This window comes from Symphalangus syndactylus, chromosome 15 (genome assembly GCF_028878055.3).
Source record: "Symphalangus syndactylus isolate Jambi chromosome 15, NHGRI_mSymSyn1-v2.1_pri, whole genome shotgun sequence".
Lineage (NCBI taxonomy): Eukaryota > Metazoa > Chordata > Mammalia > Primates > Hylobatidae > Symphalangus > Symphalangus syndactylus.
In genome coordinates, this window is record NC_072437.2 from 118406360 (window position 1) to 118432377 (window position 26018).

The window sequence follows — 26018 nt, forward strand, 5'->3', positions numbered from 1 at the left end:
GAAACTGCAATTGGACATTCTGAGCGCTAAGAGGCCTCTATTGGGAAAAATAATATCTTCAAATAAAAACTACACAGAAGCATTGTGTGAAACTTATTTCTGATATGTTCATTAAGCTAACAGAGTTAAACCATACTTTTGATTGCGCAGTTCTGAACACTCTTTCTGTAGAAAATGCAAGTGGACATTCGGAGCGCTAAGAGGGTAATAGTGGAAAAAGGAATATATTCAAATATAAACTACACAGTAGCATTCTGTGAAAATTCTTTCTGTTCTGTGCATTCAACTAACAGAGTTGAACCTTACTTTTGATTGAGCCGTTCTGAAACACTCTTTCTGTAGAAACTGCAATTGGACATGCTAAGCGCTAAGAGGCCTACATTGGGAAAAAGAATATCTTCAAATAAAAACTACACAGATGCATTCTGTGAAACTTATTTCTGATCTGTAAATTCAGTTAACAGAGATAAAACATATTTTTGATTGAGCAGTTATGAAACACTCTTTTTGTAGAAAATGCAAGTGGAGATTCGGAGCGCTATGAAGGTAATAGTGGAAAAAGGAATGTCTTCAAATATAAACTACACAGAATCATTCGGTGAAACTTCTTTCTGATCTGTGCATTCAGCTAACAGAGTTAAACCTTACTTTTGATTGAGCAGATCTGAACACTCTTTCTCTAGAAAATGCAACTGGACATTTGGAACGCTAAGAGCGTAGTAGTGGAAAAAGGAATATATTCAAATATAAACTACACAGAAGCATTCTGTGAAACTTCTTTCTGATCTGAGCATTCAGCTAACAGAGTTAAACCATACTTTTGATTGAGCAGTTTTGAAACACTCTGTCTGTAGAAAATGCAACTGGACATTCGTAGCGCTAAGTGGGTAATAGTGGAAAAAAGAATATGTTCCAATATAAACTACACAGAAGCATTGTATGAAACTACTTTCTGTTCTGTGCATTCAACTAACAGAGTTGAACCTTACTTTTGATTGAGCCGTTCTGAGACACTCTTTCTGTAGAAACTGCAATTGGACATTCTGAGCGCTAAGAGTCCTATATTGGGAAAAAGAATGTCTACAAATAAAAACTACACAGAAGAATTGTGTGAAACTTCTTTCTGTTCTGTTTGTTCAACTAAAAGATTTGAACCTTAGTTTTGATTGAGCCGTTCTTAATCATTTTTCTGTAGAAAATGCAAGTGGAGATTCGGAGCGCTAAGAGGGTAATAGTGGAAAAAGGAATGTCTCCAAATATAAACTACACAGAATCATACTGTGAAACTTCTTTCTGATCTGTGCATTCAGCTAACAGAGTTAAACCATACTTTTGATTGAGCAGATCAGAACACTCTTTCTGTAGAAAATGCAACTGGACATTTGGAGCGCTAAGAGAGTAGTAGTGGAAAAAGGAATATATTCAAATATAAACTACACAGAAGCATTCTGTGAAACTTCTTTCTGATCTGAGCATTCAGCTAACAGAGTTAAACCATACTTTTGATTGAGCAGTTTTGAAACACTCTGTCTGTAGAAAATGCAACTGGACATTCGTAGCGCTAAGTGGGTAATAGTGGAAAAAAGAGTATGTTCAAATATAAACTACACAGAAGCATTGTATGAAACTTCTTTCTGTTCTGTGCATTCAACTAACAGAGTTGAACCTTACTTTTGATTGAGCCTTTCTGAAACACTCTTTCTGTAGAAACTGCAATTGGACATTCTGAGCGCTAAGAGGCCTCTATTGGGAAAAATAATATCTTCAAATAAAAACTACACAGAAGCATTGTGTGAAACTTATTTCTGATATGTTCATTAAGCTAACAGAGTTAAACCATACTTTTGATTGCGCAGTTCTGAACACTCTTTCTGTAGAAAATGCAAGTGGACATTCGGAGCGCTAAGAGGGTAATAGTGGAAAAAGGAATATATTCAAATATAAACTACACAGTAGCATTCTGTGAAAATTCTTTCTGTTCTGTGCATTCAACTAACAGAGTTGAACCTTACTTTTGATTGAGCCGTTCTGAAACACTCTTTCTGTAGAAACTGCAATTGGACATGCTAAGCGCTAAGAGGCCTACATTGGGAAAAAGAATATCTTCAAATAAAAACTACACAGATGCATTCTGTGAAACCTATTTCTGATCTGTAAATTCAGTTAACAGAGATAAAACATATTTTTGATTGAGCAGTTATGAAACACTCTTTTTGTAGAAAATGCAAGTGGAGATTCGGAGCGCTAAGAAGGTAATAGTGGAAAAAGGAATGTCTTCAAATATAAACTACACAGAATCATTCGGTGAAACTTCTTTCTGATCTGTGCATTCAGCTAACAGAGTTAAACCATACTTTTGATTGAGCAGATCTGAACACTCTTTCTGTAGAAAATGCAACTGGACATTTGGAGCGCTAAGAGCGTAGTAGTGGAAAAAGGAATATATTCAAATATAAACTACACAGAAGCATTCTGTGAAACTTCTTTCTGATCTGAGCATTCAGCTAACAGAGTTAAACCATACTTTTGATTGAGCAGTTTTGAAACACTCTGTCTGTAGAAAATGCAACTGGACATTCGTAGCGCTAAGTGGGTAATAGTGGAAAAAAGAATATGTTCAAATATAAACTACACAGAAGCATTGTATGAAACTACTTTCTGTTCTGTGCATTCAACTAACAGAGTTGAACCTTACTTTTGATTGAGCCGTTCTGAAACACTCTTTCTGTAGAAACTGCAATTGGACATTCTGAGCACTAAGAGGCCTATATTGGGAAAAAGAATGTCTACAAATAAAAACTACACAGAAGAATTGTGTGAAACTTCTTTCTGTTCTGTTTGTTCAACTAAAAGATTTGAACCTTAGTTTTGATTGAGCCGTTCTTAAACACTCTTTCTGTAGAAAATGCAAGTGGAGATTCGGAGCGCTAAGAGGGTAATAGTGGAAAAAGGAATGTCTCCAAATATAAACTACACAGAATCATTCTGTGAAACTTCTTTCTGATCTGTGCATTCAGCTAACAGAGTAAAACCATACTTTTGATTGAGCAGATCAGAACACTCTTTCTGTAGAAAATGCAACTGGACATTTGGAGCGCTAAGAGAGTAGTAGTGCAAAAAGGAATATATTCAAATATAAACTACACAGAAGCATTCTGTGAAACTTCTTTCTGATCTGAGCATTCAGCTAACAGAGTTAAACCATACTTTTGATTGAGCAGTTTTGAAACACTCTGTCTGTAGAAAATGCAACTGGACATTCGTAGCGCTAAGTGGGTAATAGTGGAATAAAGAGTATGTTCAAATATAAACTACACAGAAGCATTGTATGAAACTTCTTTCTGTTCTGTGCATTCAACTAACAGAGTTGAACCTTACTTTTGATTGAGCCTTTCTGAAACACTCTTTCTGTGGAAACTGCAATTGGACACTCTGAGCGCTAAGAGCCCTGTAATGGGAAAAATAATATCTTCAAATAAAAACTACACAGAAGCATTGTGTGAAACTTATTTCTGATATGTTCATTAAGCTAACAGAGTTAAACCATACTTTTGATTGCGCAGTTCTGAACACTCTTTCTGTAGAAAATGCAAGTGGACATTCGGAGCGCTAAGAGGGTAATAGTGGAAAAAGGAATATATTCAAATATAAACTACACAGTAGCATTCTGTGAAAATTCTTTCTGTTCTGTGCATTCAACTAACAGAGTTGAACCTTACTTTTGATTGAGCCGTTCTGAAACACTCTTTCTGTAGAAACTGCAATTGGACATGCTAAGCGCTAAGAGGCCTACATTGGGAAAAAGAATATCTTCAAATAAAAACTACACAGATGCATTCTGTGAAACTTATTTCTGATCTGTAAATTCAGTTAACAGAGATAAAACATATTTTTGATTGAGCAGTTATGAAAAACTCTTTTTGTAGAAAATGCAAGTGGAGATTCGGAGCGCTATGAAGGTAATAGTGGAAAAAGGAATGTCTTCAAATATAAACTACACAGAATCATTCGGTGAAACTTTTTTCTGATCTGTGCATTCAGCAAACAGAGTTAAACCATACTTTTGATTGAGCAGATCTGAACACTCTTTCTCTAGACAATGCAACTGGACATTTGGAGCGCTAAGAGCGTAGTAGTGGAAAAAGGAATATATTCAAATATAAACTACACAGAAGCATTCTGTGAAACTTCTTTCTGATCTGAGCATTCAGCTAACAGAGTTAAACCATACTTTTGATTGAGCAGTTTTGAAACACTCTGTCTGTAGAAAATGCAACTGGACATTCGTAGCGCTAAGTGGGTAATAGTGGAAAAAAGAATATGTTCAAATATAAACTACACAGAAGCATTGTATGAAACTACTTTCTGTTCTGTGCATTCAACTAACAGAGTTGAACCTTACTTTTGATTGAGCCGTTCTGAAACACTCTTTCTGTAGAAACTGCAATTGGACATTCTGAGCGCTAAGAGGCCTATATTGGGAAAAAGAATGTCTACAAATAAAAACTACACAGAAGAATTGTGTGAAACTTCTTTCTGTTCTGTTTGTTCAACTAAAAGATTTGAACCTTAGTTTTGATTGAGCCGTTCTTAAACACTCTTTCTGTAGAAAATGCAAGTGGAGATTCGGAGCGCTAAGAGGGTAATAGTGGAAAAAGGAATGTCTCCAAATATAAACTACACAGAATCATTCTGTGAAACTTCTTTCTGATCTGTGCATTCAGCTAACAGAGTAAAACCATACTTTTGATTGAGCAGATCAGAACACTCTTTCTGTAGAAAATGCAACTGGACATTTGGAGCGCTAAGAGAGTAGTAGTGCAAAAAGGAATATATTCAAATATAAACTACACAGAAGCATTCTGTGAAACTTCTTTCTGATCTGAGCATTCAGCTAACAGAGTTAAACCATACTTTTGATTGAGCAGTTTTGAAACACTCTGTCTGTAGAAAATGCAACTGGACATTCGTAGCGCTAAGTGGGTAATAGTGGAATAAAGAGTATGTTCAAATATAAACTACACAGAAGCATTGTATGAAACTTCTTTCTGTTCTGTGCATTCAACTAACAGAGTTGAACCTTACTTTTGATTGAGCCTTTCTGAAACACTCTTTCTGTGGAAACTGCAATTGGACATTCTGAGCGCTAAGAGGCCTGTAATGGGAAAAATAATATCTTCAAATAAAAACTACACAGAAGCATTGTGTGAAACTTATTTCTGATATGTTCATTAAGCTAACAGAGTTAAACCATACTTTTGATTGCGCAGTTCTGAACACTCTTTCTGTAGAAAATGCAAGTGGACATTCGGAGCGCTAAGAGGGTAATAGTGGAAAAAGGAATATATTCAAATATAAACTACACAGTAGCATTCTGTGAAAATGCTTTCTGTTCTGTGCATTCAACTAACAGAGTTGAACCTTACTTTTGATTGAGCCGTTCTGAAACACTCTTTCTGTAGAAACTGCAATTGGACATGCTAAGCGCTAAGAGGCCTACATTGGGAAAAAGAATATCTTCAAATAAAAACTACACAGATGCATTCTGTGAAACTTATTTCTGATGTGTAAATTCAGTTAACAGAGATAAAACTTATTTTTGATTGAGCAGTTATGAAACACTCTTTTTGTAGTAAATGCAAGTGGAGATTCGAAGCGCTAAGTGGGTAATAGTGGAAAAAGGAATGTCTTCAAATATAAACTACACAGAATCATTCGGTGAAACTTCTTTCTGATCTGTGCATTCAGCTAACAGAGTTAAACCATACTTTTGATTGAGCAGATCTGAACACTCTTTCTGTAGAAAATGCAACAGGATATTTGGAGCGCTAAGAGCGTAGTAGTGGAAAAAGGAATATATTCAAATATAAACTACACAGAAGCCTTCTGTGAAACTTCTTTCTGATCTGAGCATTCAGCTAACAGAGTTAAACCATACTTTTGATTGAGCAGTTTTGAAACACTCTGTCTGTAGAAAATGCAACTGGACATTCGTAGCGCTAAGTGGGTAATAGTGGAAAAAAGAATATGTTCAAATATAAACTACACAGAAACATTGTATGAAATTTCTTTCTGTTCTGTGCATTCAACTAACAGAGTTGAACCTTACTTTTGATTGAGCCGTTCTGAAACACTCTTTCTGTAGAAACTGCAATTGGACATTCTGAGCTTTAAGAGGCCTATATTGGGAAAAAGAATGTCTACAAATAAAACTACACAGACGAATTGTGTGAAACTTCTTTCTGTTCTGTTTGTTCAAGTAAAAGAGTTGAAACTTAGTTTTGATTGAGCCGTTCTGAAACACTTTTTCTGTAGAAAATGCAAGTGGAGATTCGGAGCGCTAATAGGGTAATAGTGGAAAAAGGAATGTCTCCAAATATAAACTACACAGAATCATTCTGTGAAACTTCTTTCTGATCTGTGCATTCAGCTAACAGAGTTAAACCATACTTTTGATTGAGCAGATCTGAACACTCTTTCTGTAGAAAATGCAACTGGACATTTGGAGCGCTAAGAGAGTAGTAGTGGAAAAAGGAATATATTCAAATATAAACTACACAGAAGCATTCTGTGAAACTTCTTTCTGATCTCAGCATTCAGCTAACAGTGTTAAACCATACTTTTGATTGAGCAGTTTTGAAACACTCTGTCTGTAGAAAATGCAACTGGACATTCGTAGCGCTAAGTGGGTAATAGTGGAAAAAAGAGTATGTTCAGATATAAACTACACAGAAGCATTGTATGAAACTTCTTTCTGTTCTGTGCGTTCAACTAACAGAGTTGAACCTTACTTTTGATTGAGCCTTTCTGAAACACTCTTTCTGTAGAAACTGCAATTGGACATTCTGAGCGCTAAGAGGCCTATAATGGGAAAAATAATATCTTCAAATAAAAACTACACAGAAGCATTGTGTGAAACTTATTTCTGATATGTTCATTAAGCTAACAGAGTTAAACCATACTTTTGATTGCGCAGTTCTGAACACTCTTTCTGTAGAAAATGCAAGTGGACATTCGGAGCGCTAAGAGGGTAATAGTGGAAAAAGGAATATACTCAAATATAAACTACACAGTAGCATTCTGTGAAAATTCTTTCTGTTCTGATCATTCAACTAACAGAGTTGAACCTTACTTTTGATTGAGCCGTTCTGAAACACTCTTTCTGTAGAAAATGCAAGTGGAGATTCGGAGCGCTAAGGGGGTAATAGTGGAAAAAGGAATGTCTCCAAATATAAACTACACAGAATCATACTGTGAAACTTCTTTCTGATCTGTGCATTCAGCTAACAGAGTTAAACCACACTTTGATTGAGCAGATCTGAACTCTCTTTCTGTAGAAAATGCAACTGGACATTTGGAGCGCTAAGAGAGTAGTAGTGGAAAAAGGAATATATTCAAATATAACCTACACAAAAGCATTCTGTGAAACTTCTTTCTGATCTGAGCATTCAGCTAACAGTGTTAAACCATACTTTTGATTGAGCAGTTTTGAAACACTCTGTCTGTAGAAAATGCAACTGGACATTCGTAGCGCTAAGTGGGTAATAGTGGAAAAAAGAGTATGTTCAGATATAAACTACACAGAAGCATTGTATGAAACTTCTTTCTGTTCTGTGCATTCAACTAACAGAGTTGAACCTTACTTTTGATTGAGCCTTTCTGAAACACTCTTTCTGTAGAAACTGCAATTGGACATTCTGAGCGCTAAGAGGCCTACATTGGGAAAAATAATATCTTCAAATAAAAACTACACAGAAGCATTGTGTGAAACTTATTTCTGATATGTTCATTAAGCTAACAGAGTTAAACCATACTTTGGATTGCGCAGTTCTGAACACTCTTTCTGTAGAAAATGCAAGTGGACATTCGGAGCGCTAAGAGTGTAATAGTGGAAAAAGGAATATATTCAAATATAAACTACACAGTAGCATTCTGTGAAAATTCTTTCTGTTCTGTGCATTCAACTAACAGAGTTGAACCTTACTTTTGATTGAGCCATTCTGAAACACTCTTTCTGTAGAAACTGCAATTGGACATGCTAAGCGCTAAGAGACTTACATTGGTAAAAAGAATATCTTCAAATAGAAACTACACAGATGCATTCTGTGAAACTTATTTCTGATCTGTAAATTCAGTTAACAGAGATAAAACATATTTTTGATTGAGCAGTTATGAAACACTCTTTTTGTAGAAAATGCAAGTGGAGATTCGGAGCGCTAAGAGGGTAATAGTGGAAAAAGGAATGTCTTCAAATATAAACTACACAGAATCATTCGGTGAAACTTCTTTCTGATCTGTGCATTCAGCTAACAGAGTTAAACCATACTTTTGATTGAGCAGATCTGAACACTCTTTCTGTAGAAAATGCAACTGGACATTTGGAGCGCTAAGAGCGTAGTAGTGGAAAAAGGAATATATTCAAATATAAACTACACAGAAGCATTCTGTGAAACTTCTTTCTGATCTGAGCATTCAGCTAACAGAGTTAAACCATACTTTTGATTGAGCAGTTTTGAAACACTCTGTCTGTAGAAAATGCAACTGGACATTCGTAGCGCTAATTGGGTAATAGTGGAAAAAAGAATATGTTCAAATATAAACTACACAGAAGCATTGTATGAAACTTCTTTCTGTTCTGTGCATTCAACTAACAGAGTTGAATCTTACTTTTGATTGAGCCGTTCTGAAACACTCTTTCTGTAGAAACTGCAATTGGACATTCTGAGCGCTAAGAGGCCTATATTGGGAAAAAGAATGTCTACAAATAAAAACTACACAGAAGAATTTTGTGAAACTTCTTTCTGTTCTGTTTGTTCAACTAAAAGAGTTGAACCTTAGTTTTGATTGAGCCGTTCTGAAACACACTTTCTGTAGAAAATGCAAGTGGAGATTCGGAGCGCTAAGAGGGTAATAGTGGAAAAAGGAATGTCTCCAAATATAAACTACACAGAATCATTCTGTGAAACTTCTTTCTGATCTGTGCATTCAGCTAACAGAGTTAAACCATACTTTTGATTGAGCAGATCTGAACACTCTTTCTGTAGAAAATGCAACTGGACATTTGGAGTGCTAAGAGAGTAGTAGTGGAAAAAGGAATATATTCAAATATAAACTACACAGAAGCATTCCGTGAAACTTCTTTCTGATCTGAGCATTCAGCTAACAGAGTTAAACCATACTTTTGATTGAGCAGTTTTGAAACACTCTGTCTGTAGAAAATGCAACTGGACATTCGTAGCGCTAAGTGGGTAATAGTGGAAAAAAGAATATGTTCAAATATAAACTACACAGAAGCATTTTATGAAACTTCTTTCTGTTCTGTGCATTCAACTAACAGAGTTGAACCTTACTTTTGATTGAGCCTTTCTGAAACACTCTTTCTGTAGAAACTGCAATTGGACATTCTGAGCGCTAAGAGGCCTATATTGGGAAAAATAATATCTTCAAATAAAAACTACACAGAAGCATTGTGTGAAACTTATTTCTGATATGTTCATTAAGCTAACAGAGTTAAACCATACTTTTGATTGCGCAGTTCTGAACACTCTTTCTGTAGAAAATGCAAGTGGACATTCGGAGCGCTAAGAGGGTAATAGTGGAAAAAGAAATATATTCAAATATAAACTACACAGTAGCATTCTGTGAAAATTCTTTCTGTTCTGTGCATTCAACTAACAGAGTTGAACCTTACTTTTGATTGAGCCGTTCTGAAACACTCTTTCTGTAGAAACTGCAATTGGACATGCTAAGCGCTAAGAGGCCTACATTGGGAAAAAGAATATCTTCAAATAAAAACTACACAGATGAATTCTGTGAAACTTATTTCTGATCTGTAAATTCAGTTAACAGAGATAAAACATATTTTTGATTGAGCAGTTATGAAACACTCTTTTTGTAGAAAATGCAAGTGGAGATTCGGAGCGCTAAGAGGGTAATAGTGGAAAAAGGAATGTCTTCAAATATAAACTACACAGAATCATTCGGTGAAACTTCTTTCTGATCTGTGCATTCAGCTAACAGAGTTAAACCATACTTTTGATTGAGCAGATCTGAACACTCTTTCTGTAGAAAATGCAACTGGACATTTGGAGCGCTAAGAGCGTAGTAGTGGAAAAAGGAATATATTCAAATATAAACTACACAGAAGCATTCTGTGAAACTTCTTTCTGATCTGAGCATTCAGCTAACAGAGTTAAACCATTCTTTTGATTGAGCAGTTTTGAAACACTCTGTCTGTAGAAAATGCAACTGGACATTCGTAGCGCTAAGTGGGTAATAGTGGAAAAAAAATATGTTCAAATATAAACTACACAGAAGCATTGTATGAAACTTCTTTCTGTTCTGTGCATTCAACTAACAGGGTTGAACCTTACTTTTGATTGAGCCTTTCTGAAACACTCTTTCTGTAGAAACTGCAATTGGACATTCTGAGCGCTAAGAGGCCTATATTGGGAAAAATAATATCTTCAAATAAAAACTACACAGAAGCATTGTGTGAAACTTATTTCTGATATGTTCATTAAGCTAACAGAGTTAAACCATACTTTTGATTGCGCAGTTCTGAACACTCTTTCTGTAGAAAATGCAAGTGGACATTCGGAGCGCTAAGAGGGTAATAGTGGAAAAAGAAATATATTCAAATATAAACTACACAGTAGCATTCTGTGAAAATTCTTTCTGTTCTGTGCATTCAACTAACAGAGTTGAACCTTACTTTTGATTGAGCCGTTCTGAAACACTCTTTCTGTAGAAACTGCAATTGGACATGCTAAGCGCTAAGAGACCTACATTGGTAAAAAGAATATCTTCAAATAGAAACTACACAGATGCATTCTGTGAAACTTATTTCTGATCTGTAAATTCAGTTAACAGAGATAAAACATATTTTTGATTGAGCAGTTATGAAACACTCTTTTTGTAGAAAATGCAAGTGGAGATTCGGAGCGCTAAGAGGGTAATAGTGGAAAAAGGAATGTCTTCAAATATAAACTACACAGAATCATTCGGTGAAACTTCTTTCTGATCTGTGCATTCAGCTAACAGAGTTAAACCATACTTTTGATTGAGCAGATCTGAACACTCTTTCTGTAGAAAATGCAACTGGACATTTGGAGCGCTAAGAGCGTAGTAGTGGAAAAAGGAATATATTCAAATATAAACTACACAGAAGTATTCTGTGAAACTTTTTTCTGATCTGAGCATTCAGCTAACAGAGTTAAACCATACTTTTGATTGAGCAGTTTTGAAACACTCTGTCTGTAGAAAATGCAACTGGACATTCATAGCGCTAAGTGGGTAATAGTGGAAAAAAGAATATGTTCAAATATAAACTACACAGAAGCATTGTATGAAACTTCTTTCTGTTCTGTGCATTCAACTAACAGAGTTGAACCTTACTTTTGATTGAGCCGTTCTGAAACACTCTTTCTGTAGAAACTGCAATTGGACATTCTGAGCGCTAAGAGGCCTATATTGGGAAAAAGAATGTCTACAAATAAAAACTACACAGAAGAATTGTGTGAAACTTCTTCCTGTTCTGTTTGTTCAACTAAAAGAGTTGAACCTTAGTTTTGATTGAGCCGTACTGAAACACTCTTTCTGTAGAAAATGCAATTGTACATGCTAAGCGCTAAGAGACCTACATTGGTAAAAAGAATATCTTCAAATAGAAACTACACAGATGCATTCTGTGAAACATATTTCTGATCAGTAAATTCAGTTAACAGAGATAAAACATATTTTTGATTGAGCAGTTATGAAACACTCTTTTTGTAGAAAATGCAAGTGGAGATTCGGAGCGCTAAGATGGTAATAGTGGAAAAAGGAATGTCTTCAAATATAAACTACACAGAATCATTCGGTGAAACTTCTTTCTGATCTGTGCATTCAGCTAACAGAGTTAAACCATACTTTTGATTGAGCAGATCTGAACACTCTTTCTGTAGAAAATGCAACTGGACATTTGGAGCGCTAAGAGCGTAGTAGTGGAAAAAGGAATATATTCAAATATAAACTACACAGAAGCATTCTGTGAAACTTCTTTCTGATCTGAGCATTCAGCTAACAGAGTTAAACCATACTTTTGATTGAGCAGTTTTGAAACACTCTGTCTGTAGAAAATGCAACTGGACATTCATAGCGCTAAGTGGGTAATAGTGGAAAAAAGAATATGTTCAAATATAAACTACACAGAAGCATTGTATGAAACTTCTTTCTGTTCTGTGCATTCAACTAACAGAGTTGAACCTTACTTTTGATTGAGCCGTTCTGAAACACTCTTTCTGTAGAAACTGCAATTGGACATTCTGAGCGCTAAGAGGCCTATATTGGGAAAAAGAATGTCTACAAATAAAAACTACACAGAAGAATTGTGTGAAACTTCTTCCTGTTCTGTTTGTTCAACTAAAACAGTTGAACCTTAGTTTTGATTGAGCCGTTCTGAAACACTCTTTCTGTAGAAAATGCAAGGGGAGATTCGGAGCGCTAAGAGGGTAATAGTGGAAAAAGGAATGTCTCCAAATATAAACTACACAGAATCATTCGGTGAAACTTCTTTCTGATCTGTGCATTCAGCTAACAGAGTTAAACCATACTTTTGATTGAGCAGATCTGAACTCTCTTTCTGTAGAAAATGCAACTGGACATTTCGAGCGCTAAGAGAGTAGTAGTGGAAAAAGGAATATATTCAAATATAAACTACACTGAAGCATTCTGTGAAACTTCTTTCTGATCTGAGCATTCAGCTAACAGAGTTAAACCATACTTTTGATTGAGCAGTTTTGAAACACTCTGTCTGTAGAAAATGCAACTGGACATTCGTAGCGCTAAGTGGGTAATAGTGGAAAAAAGAATATGTTCAAATATAAACTACACAGAAGCATTGTATGAAACTTCTTTCTGTTCTGTGCATTCAACTAACAGAGTTGAACCTTACTTTTGATTGAGCCTTTCTGAAACACTCTTTCTGTAGAAACTGCAGTTGGACATTCTGAGCGCTAAGAGGCCTATATTGGGAAAAATAATATCTTCAAATAAAAACTACACAGAAGCATTGTGTGAAACTTATTTCTGATATATTCATTAAGCTAACAGAGTTAAACCATACTTTTGATTGCGCAGTTCTGAACACTCTTTCAGTAGAAAATGCAAGTGGACATTCGGAGCGCTAAGAGGGTAATAGTGGAAAAAGGAATATATTCAAATATAAACTACACAGTAGCATTCTGTGAAAATTCTTTCTGTTCTGTGCATTCAACTAACAGAGTTGAACCTTACTTTTGATTGAGCCGTTCTGAAACACTCTTTCTGTAGGAACTGCAATTGGACATGCTAAGCGCTAAGAGGCCTACATTGGGAAAAAGAATATCTTCAAATAAAAACTACACAGATGCATTCTGTGAAACTTATTTCTGATCTGTAAATTCAGTTAACAGAGATATAACATATTTTTGATTGAGCAGTTATGAAACACTCTTTTTGTAGAAAATGCAAGTGGAGATTCGGAGCGCTAAGAGGGTAATAGTGGAAAAAGGAATGTCTTCAAATATAAACTACACAGAATCATTCGGTGAAACTTCTTTCTGATCTGTGCATTCAGCTAACAGAGTTAAACCATACTTTTGATTGACCAGATCTGAACACTCTTTCTGTAGAAAATGCAACTGGACATTTGGAGCGCTAAGAGCGTAGTAGTGGAAAAAGGAATATATTCAAATATAAATTACACAGAAGCATTCTGTGAAACTTCTTTCTGATCTGAGCATTCAGCTAACAGAGTTAAACCATACTTTTGATTGAGCAGTTTTGAAACACTCTCTGTGTAGAAAATGCAACTGGACATTCGTAGCGCTAAGTGGGTAATAGTGGAAAAAAGAATATGTTCAAATATAAACTACACAGAATCATTGTATGAAACTTCTTTCTGTTCTGTGCATTCAAGTAACAGAGTTGAACCTTACTTTTGATTGAGCCGTTATGAAACACTCTTTCTGTAGAAACTGCAATTGGACATTCTGAGCGCTAAGAGGCCTATATTGGGAAAAAGAATGTCTACAAATAAAAACTACACAGAAGAATTGTGTGAAACTTCTTTCTGTTCTGTTTGTTCAACTAAAAGAGTTGAACCTTAGTTTTGATTGAGACGTTCTGAAACAATCTTTCTGTAGAAAATGCAAGTGGAGATTCGGAGCGCTAAGAGGGTAATAGTGGAAAAAGGAATGTTTCCAAATATAAACTACACAGAATCATTCTGTGAAACTTCTTTCTGATGTGTGCATTCAGCTAACAGTGTTAAACCATACTTTTGATTGAGCAGATCTGAACTCTCTTTCTGTAGAAAATGCAACTGGACATTTGGAACGCTAAGAGAGTAGTAGTGGAAAAAGGAATATATTCAAATATAAACTACACAGAAGCATTCTGTGAAACTTCTTTCTGATCTGAGCATTCAGCTAACAGAGTTAAACCATACTTTTGATTGAGCAGTTTTGAAACATTCTGTCTGTAGAAAATGCAACTGGACATTCGTAGCGCTAAGTGGGTAATAGTGGAAAAAAGAATATGTTCAAATATAAACTACACAGAAGCATTGTATGAAACTCCTTTCTGTTCTGTGCATTCAACTAACAGAGTTGAACCTTACGTTTGATTGAGCCTTTCTGAAACACTCTTTCTGTAGAAACTGCAATTGGACATTCTGAGCGCTAAGAGGCCTATATTGGGAAAAATAATATCTTCAAATAAAAACTACACAGAAGCATTGTGTGAAACTTATTTCTGATATGTTCATTAAGCTAACAGAGTTAAACCATACTTTTCATTGCGCAGTTCTGAACTCTCTTTCTGTAGAAAATGCAAGTGGACATTCGGAGCGCTAAGAGGGTAATAGGGGAAAAATGAATATATTCAAATATAAACTACACAGTAGCATTCTGTGAAAATTCTTTCTGTTCTGTGCATTCAACTAACAGAGTTGAACCTTACTTTTGATTGAGCCGTTCTGAAACACTCTTTCTGTAGAAACTGCAATTGGACATGCTAAGCGCTAAGAGGCCTACATTGGGAAAAAGAATATCTTCAAATAAAAACTACACAGATGCATTCTGTGAAACTTATTTCTGATCTGTAAATTCAGTTAACAGAGATAAAACATATTTTTGATTGAGCAGTTATGAAACACTCTTTTTGTAGAAAATGCAAGTGGAGATTCGGAGCGCTAAGAGGGTAATAGTGGAAAAAGGAATGTCTTCAAATATAAACTACACAGAATCATTCGGTGAAACTTCTTTCTGATCTGTGCATTCAGCTAACAGAGTTAAACCATACTTTTGATTGAGCAGATCTGAACACTCTTTCTGTAGAAAATGCAACTGGACATTTGGAGCGCTAAGAGCGTAGTAGTGGAAAAAGGAATATATTCAAATATAAACTACACAGAAGCATTCTGTGAAACTTCTTTCTGATCTGAGCATTCAGCTAACAGAGTTAAACCACTCTTTTGATTGAGCAGTTTTGAAACCCTCTGTCTGTAGAAAATGCAACTGGACATTCGTAGCGCTAAGTGGGTAATAGTGGAAAAAAGTATATGTTCAAATATAAACTACACAGAAGCATTGTATGAAACTTCTTTCTGTTCTGTGCATTCAACTAACAGAGTTGAACCTTACTTTTGATTGAGCCTTTCTGAAACACTCTTTCTGTAGAAACTGCAATTGGACATTCTGAGCGCTAAGAGGCCTATATTGGGAAAAATAATATCTTCAAATAAAAACTACACAGAAGCATTGTGTGAAACTTATTTCTGATATGTTCATTAAGCTAACAGAGTTAAACCATACTTTTGATTGCGCAGTTCTGAACACTCTTTCTGTAGAAAATGCAAGTGGACATTCGGAGCGCTAAGAGGGTAATAGTGGAAAAAGGAATATATTCAAATATAAACTACACAGTAGCATTCTGTGTAAATTCTTTCTGTTCTGTGCATTCAACTAACAGAGTTGAACCTTACTTTTGATTGAGCCGTTCTGAAACACTCTTTCTGTAGAAACTGCAATTGGACATGCTAAGCGCTAAGAGGCCTACATTTTGAAAAAGAATATCTTCAAATAAAAACTACACAGATGCATTCTGTGAAACTTATTTCTGATCTGTAAATTCAGTTAACAGAGATAAAACATATTTTTGATTGAGCAGTTATGAAACACACTTTTTGTAGAAAATGCAAGTGGAGATTCGGAGCGCTAAGAGGGTAATAGTGGAAAAAGGAATGTCTTCAAATATAAACTACACAGAATCATTCGGTGAAACTTCTTTCTGATCTGTGCATTCAGCTAACAGAGTTAAACCATACTTTTGATTGAGCAGATCTGAACACTCTTTCTGTAGAAAATGCAACTGGACATTTGGAGCGCTAAGAGCGTAGTAGTGGAAAAAGGAATATATTCAAATATAAACTACACAGAAGCATTCTGTGAAACATCTTTCTGATCTGAGCATTCAGCTAACAGAGTTAAACCATACTTTTGATTGAGCAGTTTTGAAACCCTCTGTCTGTAGAAAATGCAACTGGACATTCGTAGCGCTAAGTGGGTAATAGTGGAAAAAAGAATATGTTCAAATATAAACTACACAGAAGCATTGTATGAAACTTCTTTCTGTTCTGTGCATTCAACTAACAGAGTTGAACCTTACTTTTGATTGAGCCGTTCTGAAACACTCTTTCTGTAGAAACTGCAATTGGACATTCTGAGCGCTAAGAGGCCTATATTGGGAAAAAGAATGTCTACAAATAAAAACTACACAGAAGAATTGTGTGAAACTTCTTTCTGTTCTGTTTGTTCAACTAAAAGAGTTGAACCTTAGTTTTGATTGAGCCGTTCTGAAACACTCTTTCTGTAGAAAATGCAAGTGGAGATTCGGAGCGCTAAGAGGGTAATAGTGGAAAAAGGAATGTCTCCAAATATAAACTACACAGAACCATTCTGTGAAACTTCTTTCTGATCTGTGCATTCAGCTAACAGAGTTAAACCATACTTTTGATTGAGCAGATCTGAACACTCTTTCTGTAGAAAATGCAACTGGACATTTGGAGCGCTAAGAGAGTAGTAGTGGAAAAAGGAATATATTCAAATATAAACTACACAGAAGCATTCTGTGAAACTTCTTTCTGATCTGAGCATTCAGCTAAGAGAGTTAAACCATACTTTTGATTGAGCAGTTTTGAAACACACTGTCTGTAGAAAATGCAACTGGACATTCGTAGCGCTAAGTGGGTAATAGTGGAAAAAAGATTATGTTCAAATATAAACTACACAGAAGCATTGTATGAAACTTCTTTCTGTTCTGTGCATTCAACTAACAGAGCTGAACCTTACTTTTGATTGAGCCTTTCTGAAACACTCTTTCTGTAGAAACTGCAATTGGACATTCTGAGCGCTAAGAGGCCTATATTGGGAAAAATAATATCTTCAAATAAAAACTACACAGAAGCATTGTGTGAAACTTATTTCTGATATGTTCATTAAGCTAACAGAGTTAAACCATACTTTTGATTGCGCAGTTCTGAACACTCTTTCTGTAGAAAATGCAAGTGGACATTCGGAGCGCTAAGAGGGTAATAGTGGAAAAAGGAATATATTCAAATATAAACTACACAGTAGCATTCTGTGAAAATTCTTTCTGTTCTGTGCATTCAACTAACAGAGTTGAACCTTACTTTTGATTGAGCCGTTCTGAAACACTCTTTCTGTAGAAACTGCAATTGGACATGCTAAGCGCTAAGAGGCCTACATTGGGAAAAAGAATATCTTCAAATAAAAACTACACAGATGCATTCTGTGAAACTTATTTCTGATCTGAAAATTCCGTTAACAGAGATAAAACGTATTTTTGATTGAGCAGTTATGAAACCCTCTTTTTGTAGAAAATGCAAGTGGAGATTCGGAGCGCTAAGAGGGTAATAGTGGAAAAAGGAATGTCTTCAAATATAAACTACACAGAATCATTCGGTGAAACTTCTTTCTGATCTGTGCATTCAGCTAACAGAGTTAAACCATACTTTTGATTGAGCAGATCTGAACACTCTTTCTCTAGAAAATGCAACTGGACATTTGGAGCGCTAAGAGCGTAGTAGTGGAAAAAGGAATATATTCAAATATAAACTACACAGAAGCACTCTGTGAAACTACTTTCTGATCTGAGCATTCAGCTAACAGAGTTAAACCATACTTTTGATTGAGCAGTTTTGAAACACTCTGTCTGTAGAAAATGCAACTGGACATTCGTAGCGCTAAGTGGGTAATAGTGGAAAAAAGAATATGTTCAAATATAAACTACACAGAAGCATTGTATGAAACTTCTTTCTGTTCTGTGCATTCAACTAACAGAGTTGAACCTTACTTTTGATTGAGCCGTTCTGAAACACTCTTTCTGTAGATACTGCAATTGGACATTCTGAGCGCTAAGAGGCCTATATTGGGAAAAAGAATGTCTACAAATAAAAACTACACAGAAGAATTATGTGAAACTTCTTTCTGTTCTGTTTGTTCAACTAAAAGAGTTGAACCTTAGTTTTGATTGAGCCGTTCTGAAACACTCTTTCTGTAGAAAATGCAAGTGGAGATTCGGAGCGCTAAGAGGGTAATAGTGGAAAAAGGAATGTCTCCAAATATAAACTACACAGAATCATTCTGTGAAACTTCTTTCTGATCTGTGCATTCAGCTAACAGAGTTAAACCATACTTTTGATTGAGCAGATCTGAACTCTCTTTCTGTAGAAAATGCAACTGGACATTTGGAGCGCTAAGAGAGTAGTAGTGGAAAAAGGAATATATTCAAATATAAACTACACAGAAGCATTCTGTGAAACTTCTTTCTGATCTGAGCATTCAGCTAACAGAGTTAAACCATACTTTTGATTGAGCAGTTTTGAAACACTCTGTCTGTAGAAAACGCCAATGGACATTCGTAGCGCTAAGTGGGTAATAGTGGAAAAAAGAATATGTTCAAATATAAACTACACAGAAGCATTGTATGAAACTTCTTTCTGTTCTGTGCATTCAACTAACAGAGCTGAACCTTACTTTTGATTGAGCCTTTCTGAAACACTCTTTCTGTAGAAACTGCAATTGGACATTCTGAGCGCTAAGAGGCCTATATTGGGAAAAATAACATCTTCAAATAAAAACTACACAGAAGCATTGTGTGAAACTTATTTCTGATATGTTCATTAAGCTAACAGAGTTAAACCATACTTTTGATTGCGCAGTTCTGAACACTCTTTCTGTAGAAAATGCAAGTGGACATTCGGAGCGCTAAGAGGGTAATAGTGGAAAAAGGAATATATTCAAATATAAACTACACAGTAGCATTCTGTGAAAATTCTTTCTGTTCTGTGCATTCAACTAACAGAGTTGAACCTTACTTTTGATTGAGCCGTTCTGAAACACTCTTTCTGTAGAAACTGCAATTGGACATGCTAAGCGCTAAGAGGCCTACATTGGGAAAAAGAATATCTTCAAATAAAAACTACACAGATGCATTCTGTGAAACTTATTTCTGATCTGTAAATTCAGTTAACAGAGATAAAACGTATTTTTGATTGAGCAGTTATGAAACACTCTTTTTGTAGAAAATGCAAGTGGAGATTCGGAGCGCTAAGGGGGTAATAGTGGAAAAAGGAATGTCTTCAAATATAAACTACACAGAATCATTCGGTGAAACTTCTTTCTGAACTGTGCATTCAGCTAACAGAGTTAAACCATACTTTTGATTGAGCAGACCTGAACACTCTTTCTCTAGAAAATGCAACTGGACATTTGGAGCGCTAAGAGCGTAGTAGTGGAAAAAGGAATATATTCAAATATAAACTACACAGAAGCATTCTGTGAAACTTCTTTCTGATCTGAGCATTCAGCTAACAGAGTTAAACCATACTTTTGATTGAGCAGTTTTGAAACACTCTGTCTGTAGAAAATGCAACTGGACATTCGTAGCGCTAAGTGGGTAATAGTGGAAAAAAGAATATGTTCAAATATAAACTACACAGAAGCATTGTATGAAACTTCTTTCTGTTCTGTGCATTCAACTAACAGAGTTGAACCTTACTTTTGATTGAGCCGTTCTGAAACACTCTTTCTGTAGAAACTGCAATTGGACATTCTGAGCGCTAAGAGGCCTATATTGGGAAAAAGAATGTCTACAAATAAAAACTACACAGAAGAATTGTGTGAAACTTCTTTCTGTTCTGTTTGTTCAACTAAAAGAGTTGAACCTTAGTTTTGATTGAGCCGTTCTGAAACACTCTTTCTGTAGAAAATGCAAGTGGAGATTCGGAGCGCTAAGAGGGTAATAGTGGAAAAAGGAATGTCTCCAAATATAAACTACACAGAACCATTCTGTGAAACTTCTTTCTGATCTGTGCATTCAGCTAACAGAGTTAAACCATACTTTTGATTGAGCAGATCTGAACACTCTTTCTGTAGAAAATGCAACTGGACATTTGGAGCGCTAAGAGAGTAGTAGTGGAAAAAGGAATATATTCAAATATAAACTACACAGAAGCATTCTGTGAAACTTCTTTCTGATCTGAGCATTCAGCTAAGAGAGTTAAACCATACTTTTGATTGAGCAGTTTTGAAACACACTGTCTGTAGAAAATGCAACTGGACATTCGTAGCGCTAAGTGGGTAATAGTGGAAAAAAGAATATGTTCAAATATAAACTACACAGAAGCATTGTATGAAACTTCTTTCTGTTCTGTGCATTCAACTAACAGAGCTGAACCTTACTTTTGATTGAGCCTTTCTGAAACACTCTTTCTGTAGAAACTGCAATTGGACATTCTGAGCGCTAAGAGGCCTATATTGGGAAAAATAATATCTTCAAATAAAAACTACACAGAAGCATTGTGTGAAACTTATTTCTGATATGTTCATTAAGCTAACAGAGTTAAACCATACTTTTGATTGCGCAGTTCTGAACACTCTTTCTGTAGAAAATGCAAGTGGACATTCGGAGCGCTAAGAGGGTAATAGTGGAAAAAGGAATATATTCAAATATAAACTACACAGTAGCATTCTGTGAAAATTCTTTCTGTTCTGTGCATTCAACTAACAGAGTTGAACCTTACTTTTGATTGAGCCGTTCTGAAACACTCTTTCTGTAGAAACTGCAATTGGACATGCTAAGCGCTAAGAGGCCTACATTGGGAAAAAGAATATCTTCAAATAAAAACTACACAGATGCATTCTGTGAAACTTATTTCTGATCTGAAAATTCCGTTAACAGAGATAAAACGTATTTTTGATTGAGCAGTTATGAAACAATCTTTTTGTAGAAAATGCAAGTGGAGATTCGGAGCGCTAAGAGGGTAATAGTGGAAAAAGGAATGTCTTCAAATATAAACTACACAGAATCATTCGGTGAAACTTCTTTCTGATCTGTGCATTCAGCTAACAGAGTTAAACCATACTTTTGATTGAGCAGATCTGAACACTCTTTCTCTAGAAAATGCAACTGGACATTTGGAGCGCTAAGAGCGTAGTAGTGGAAAAAGGAATATATTCAAATATAAACTACACAGAAGCACTCTGTGAAACTACTTTCTGATCTGAGCATTCAGCTAACAGAGTTAAACCATACTTTTGATTGAGCAGTTTTGAAACACTCTGTCTGTAGAAAATGCAACTGGACATTCGTAGCGCTAAGTGGGTAATAGTGGAAAAAAGAATATGTTCAAATATAAACTACACAGAAGCATTGTATGAAACTTCTTTCTGTTCTGTGCATTCAACTAACAGAGTTGAACCTTACTTTTGATTGAGCCGTTCTGAAACACTCTTTCTGTAGATACTGCAATTGGACATTCTGAGCGCTAAGAGGCCTATATTGGGAAAAAGAATGTCTACAAATAAAAACTACACAGAAGAATTATGTGAAACTTCTTTCTGTTCTGTTTGTTCAACTAAAAGAGTTGAACCTTAGTTTTGATTGAGCCGTTCTGAAACACTCTTTCTGTAGAAAATGCAAGTGGAGATTCGGAGCGCTAAGAGGGTAATAGTGGAAAAAGGAATGTCTCCAAATATAAACTACACAGAATCATTCTGTGAAACTTCTTTCTGATCTGTGCATTCAGCTAACAGAGTTAAACCATACTTTTGATTGAGCAGATCTGAACTCTCTTTCTGTAGAAAATGCAACTGGACATTTGGAGCGCTAAGAGAGTAGTAGTGGAAAAAGGAATATATTCAAATATAAACTACACAGAAGCATTCTGTGAAACTTCTTTCTGATCTGAGCATTCAGCTAACAGAGTTAAACCATACTTTTGATTGAGCAGTTTTGAAACACTCTGTCTGTAGAAAACGCCAATGGACATTCGTAGCGCTAAGTGGGTAATAGTGGAAAAAAGAATATGTTCAAATATAAACTACACAGAAGCATTGTATGAAACTTCTTTCTGTTCTGTGCATTCAACTAACAGAGCTGAACCTTACTTTTGATTGAGCCTTTCTGAAACACTCTTTCTGTAGAAACTGCAATTGGACATTCTGAGCGCTAAGAGGCCTATATTGGGAAAAATAACATCTTCAAATAAAAACTACACAGAAGCATTGTGTGAAACTTATTTCTGATATGTTCATTAAGCTAACAGAGTTAAACCATACTTTTGATTGCGCAGTTCTGAACACTCTTTCTGTAGAAAATGCAAGTGGACATTCGGAGCGCTAAGAGGGTAATAGTGGAAAAAGGAATATATTCAAATATAAACTACACAGTAGCATTCTGTGAAAATTCTTTCTGTTCTGTGCATTCAACTAACAGAGTTGAACCTTACTTTTGATTGAGCCGTTCTGAAACACTCTTTCTGTAGAAACTGCAATTGGACATGCTAAGCGCTAAGAGGCCTACATTGGGAAAAAGAATATCTTCAAATAAAAACTACACAGATGCATTCTGTGAAACTTATTTCTGATCTGAAAATTCCGTTAACAGAGATAAAACGTATTTTTGATTGAGCAGTTATGAAACACTCTTTTTGTAGAAAATGCAAGTGGAGATTCGGAGCGCTAAGAGGGTAATAGTGGAAAAAGGAATGTCTTCAAATATAAACTACACAGAATCATTCGGTGAAACTTCTTTCTGATCTGTGCATTCAGCTAACAGAGTTAAACCATACTTTTGATTGAGCAGATCTGAACACTCTTTCTCTAGAAAATGCAACTGGACATTTGGAGCGCTAAGAGCGTAGTAGTGGAAAAAGGAATATATTCAAATATAAACTACACAGAAGCATTCTGTGAAACTACTTTCTGATCTGAGCATTCAGCTAACAGAGTTAAACCATACTTTTGATTGAGCAGTTTTGAAACACTCTGTCTGTAGAAAATGCAACTGGACATTCGTAGCGCTAAGTGGGTAATAGTGGAAAAAAGAATATGTTCAAATATAAACTACACAGAAGCATTGTATGAAACTTCTTTCTGTTCTGTGCATTCAACTAACAGAGTTGAACCTTACTTTTGATTGAGCCGTTCTGAAACACTCTTTCTGTAGAAACTGCAATTGGACATTCTGAGCGCTAAGAGGCCTATATTGGGAAAATGAATGTCTACAAATAAAAACTACACAGAAGAATTATGTGAAACTTCTTTCTGTTCTGTTTGTTCAACTAAAAGAGTTGAACCTTAGTTTTGATTGAGCCGTTCTGAAACACTCTTTCTGTAGAAAATGCAAGTGGAGATTCGGAGCGCTAAGAGGGTAATAGTGGAAAAAGTAATGTCTCCAAATATAAACTACACAGAATCATTCTGTGAAACTTCTTTCTGATCTGTGCATTCAGCTAACAGAGTTAAACCATACTTTTGATTGAGCAGATCTGAACTCTCTTTCTGTAGAAAATGCAACTGGACATTTGGAGCGCTAAGAGAGTAGTAGTGGAAAAAGGAATATATTCAAATATAAACTACACAGAAGCATTCTGTGAAACTTCTTTCTGATCTGAGCATTCAGCTAACAGAGTTAAACCATACTTTTGATTGAGCAGTTTTGAAACACTCTGTCTGTAGAAAACGCAAATGGACATTCGTAGCGCTAAGTGGGTAATAGTGGAAAAAAGAATATGTTCAAATATAAACTACACAGAAGCATTGTATGAAACTTCTTTCTGTTCTGTGCATTCAACTAACAGAGCTGAACCTTACTTTTGATTGAGCCTTTCTGAAACACTCTTTCTGTAGAAACTGCAATTGGACATTCTGAGCGCTAAGAGGCCTATATTGGGAAAAATAATATCTTCAAATAAAAACTACACAGAAGCATTGTGTGAAACTTATTTCTGATATGTTCATTAAGCTAACAGAGTTAAACCATACTTTTGATTGCGCAGTTCTGAACACTCTTTCTGTAGAAAATGCAAGTGGACATTCGGAGCGCTAAGAGGGTAATAGTGGAAAAAGGAATATATTCAAATATAAACTACACAGTAGCATTCTGTGAAAATTCTTTCTGTTCTGTGCATTCAACTAACAGAGTTGAACCTTACTTTTGATTGAGCCGTTCTGAAACACTCTTTCTGTAGAAACTGCAATTGGACATGCTAAGCGCTAAGAGGCCTACATTGGGAAAAAGAATATCTTCAAATAAAAACTACACAGATGCATTCTGTGAAACTTATTTCTGATCTGAAAATTCCGTTAACAGAGATAAAACGTATTTTTGATTGAGCAGTTATGAAACACTCTTTTTGTAGAAAATGCAAGTGGAGATTCGGAGCGCTAAGAGGGTAATAGTGGAAAAAGGAATGTCTTCAAATATAAACTACACAGAATCATTCGGTGAAACTTCTTTCTGATCTGTGCATTCAGCTAACAGAGTTAAACCATACTTTTGATTGAGCAGATCTGAACACTCTTTCTCTAGAAAATGCAACTGGACATTTGGAGCGCTAAGAGCGTAGTAGTGGAAAAAGGAATATATTCAAATATAAACTACACAGAAGCATTCTGTGAAACTACTTTCTGATCTGAGCATTCAGCTAACAGAGTTAAACCATACTTTTGATTGAGCAGTTTTGAAACACTCTGTCTGTAGAAAATGCAACTGGACATTCGTAGCGCTAAGTGCGTAATAGTGGAAAAAAGAATATGTTCAAATATAAACTACACAGAAGCATTGTATGAAACTTCTTTCTGTTCTGTGCATTCAACTAACAGAGTTGAACCTTACTTTTGATTGAGCCGTTCTGAAACACTCTTTCTGTAGAAACTGCAATTGGACATTCTGAGCGCTAAGAGGCCTATATTGGGAAAAAGAATGTCTACAAATAAAAACTACACAGAAGAATTATGTGAAACTTCTTTCTGTTCTGTTTGTTCAACTAAAAGAGTTGAACCTTAGTTTTGATTGAGCCGTTCTGAAACACTCTTTCTGTAGAAAATGCAAGTGGAGATTCGGAGCGCTAAGAGGGTAATAGTGGAAAAAGGAATGTCTCCAAATATAAACTACACAGAATCATTCTGTGAAACTTCTTTCTGATCTGTGCATTCAGCTAACAGAGTTAAACCATACTTTTGATTGAGCAGATCTGAACTCTCTTTCTGTAGAAAATGCAACTGGACATTTGGAGCGCTAAGAGAGTAGTAGTGGAAAAAGGAATATATTCAAATATAAACTACACAGAAGCATTCTTTGAAACTTCTTTCTGATCTGAGCATTCAGCTAACAGAGTTAAACCATACTTTTGATTGAGCAGTTTTGAAACACTCTGTCTGTAGAAAACGCAAATGGACATTCGTAGCGCTAAGTGGGTAATAGTGGAAAAAAGAATATGTTCAAATATAAACTACACAGAAGCATTGTATGAAACTTCTTTCTGTTCTGTGCATTCAACTAACAGAGCTGAACCTTACTTTTGATTGAGCCTTTCTGAAACACTCTTTCTGTAGAAACTGCAATTGGACATTCTGAGCGCTAAGAGGCCTATATTGGGAAAAATAATATCTTCAAATAAAAACTACACA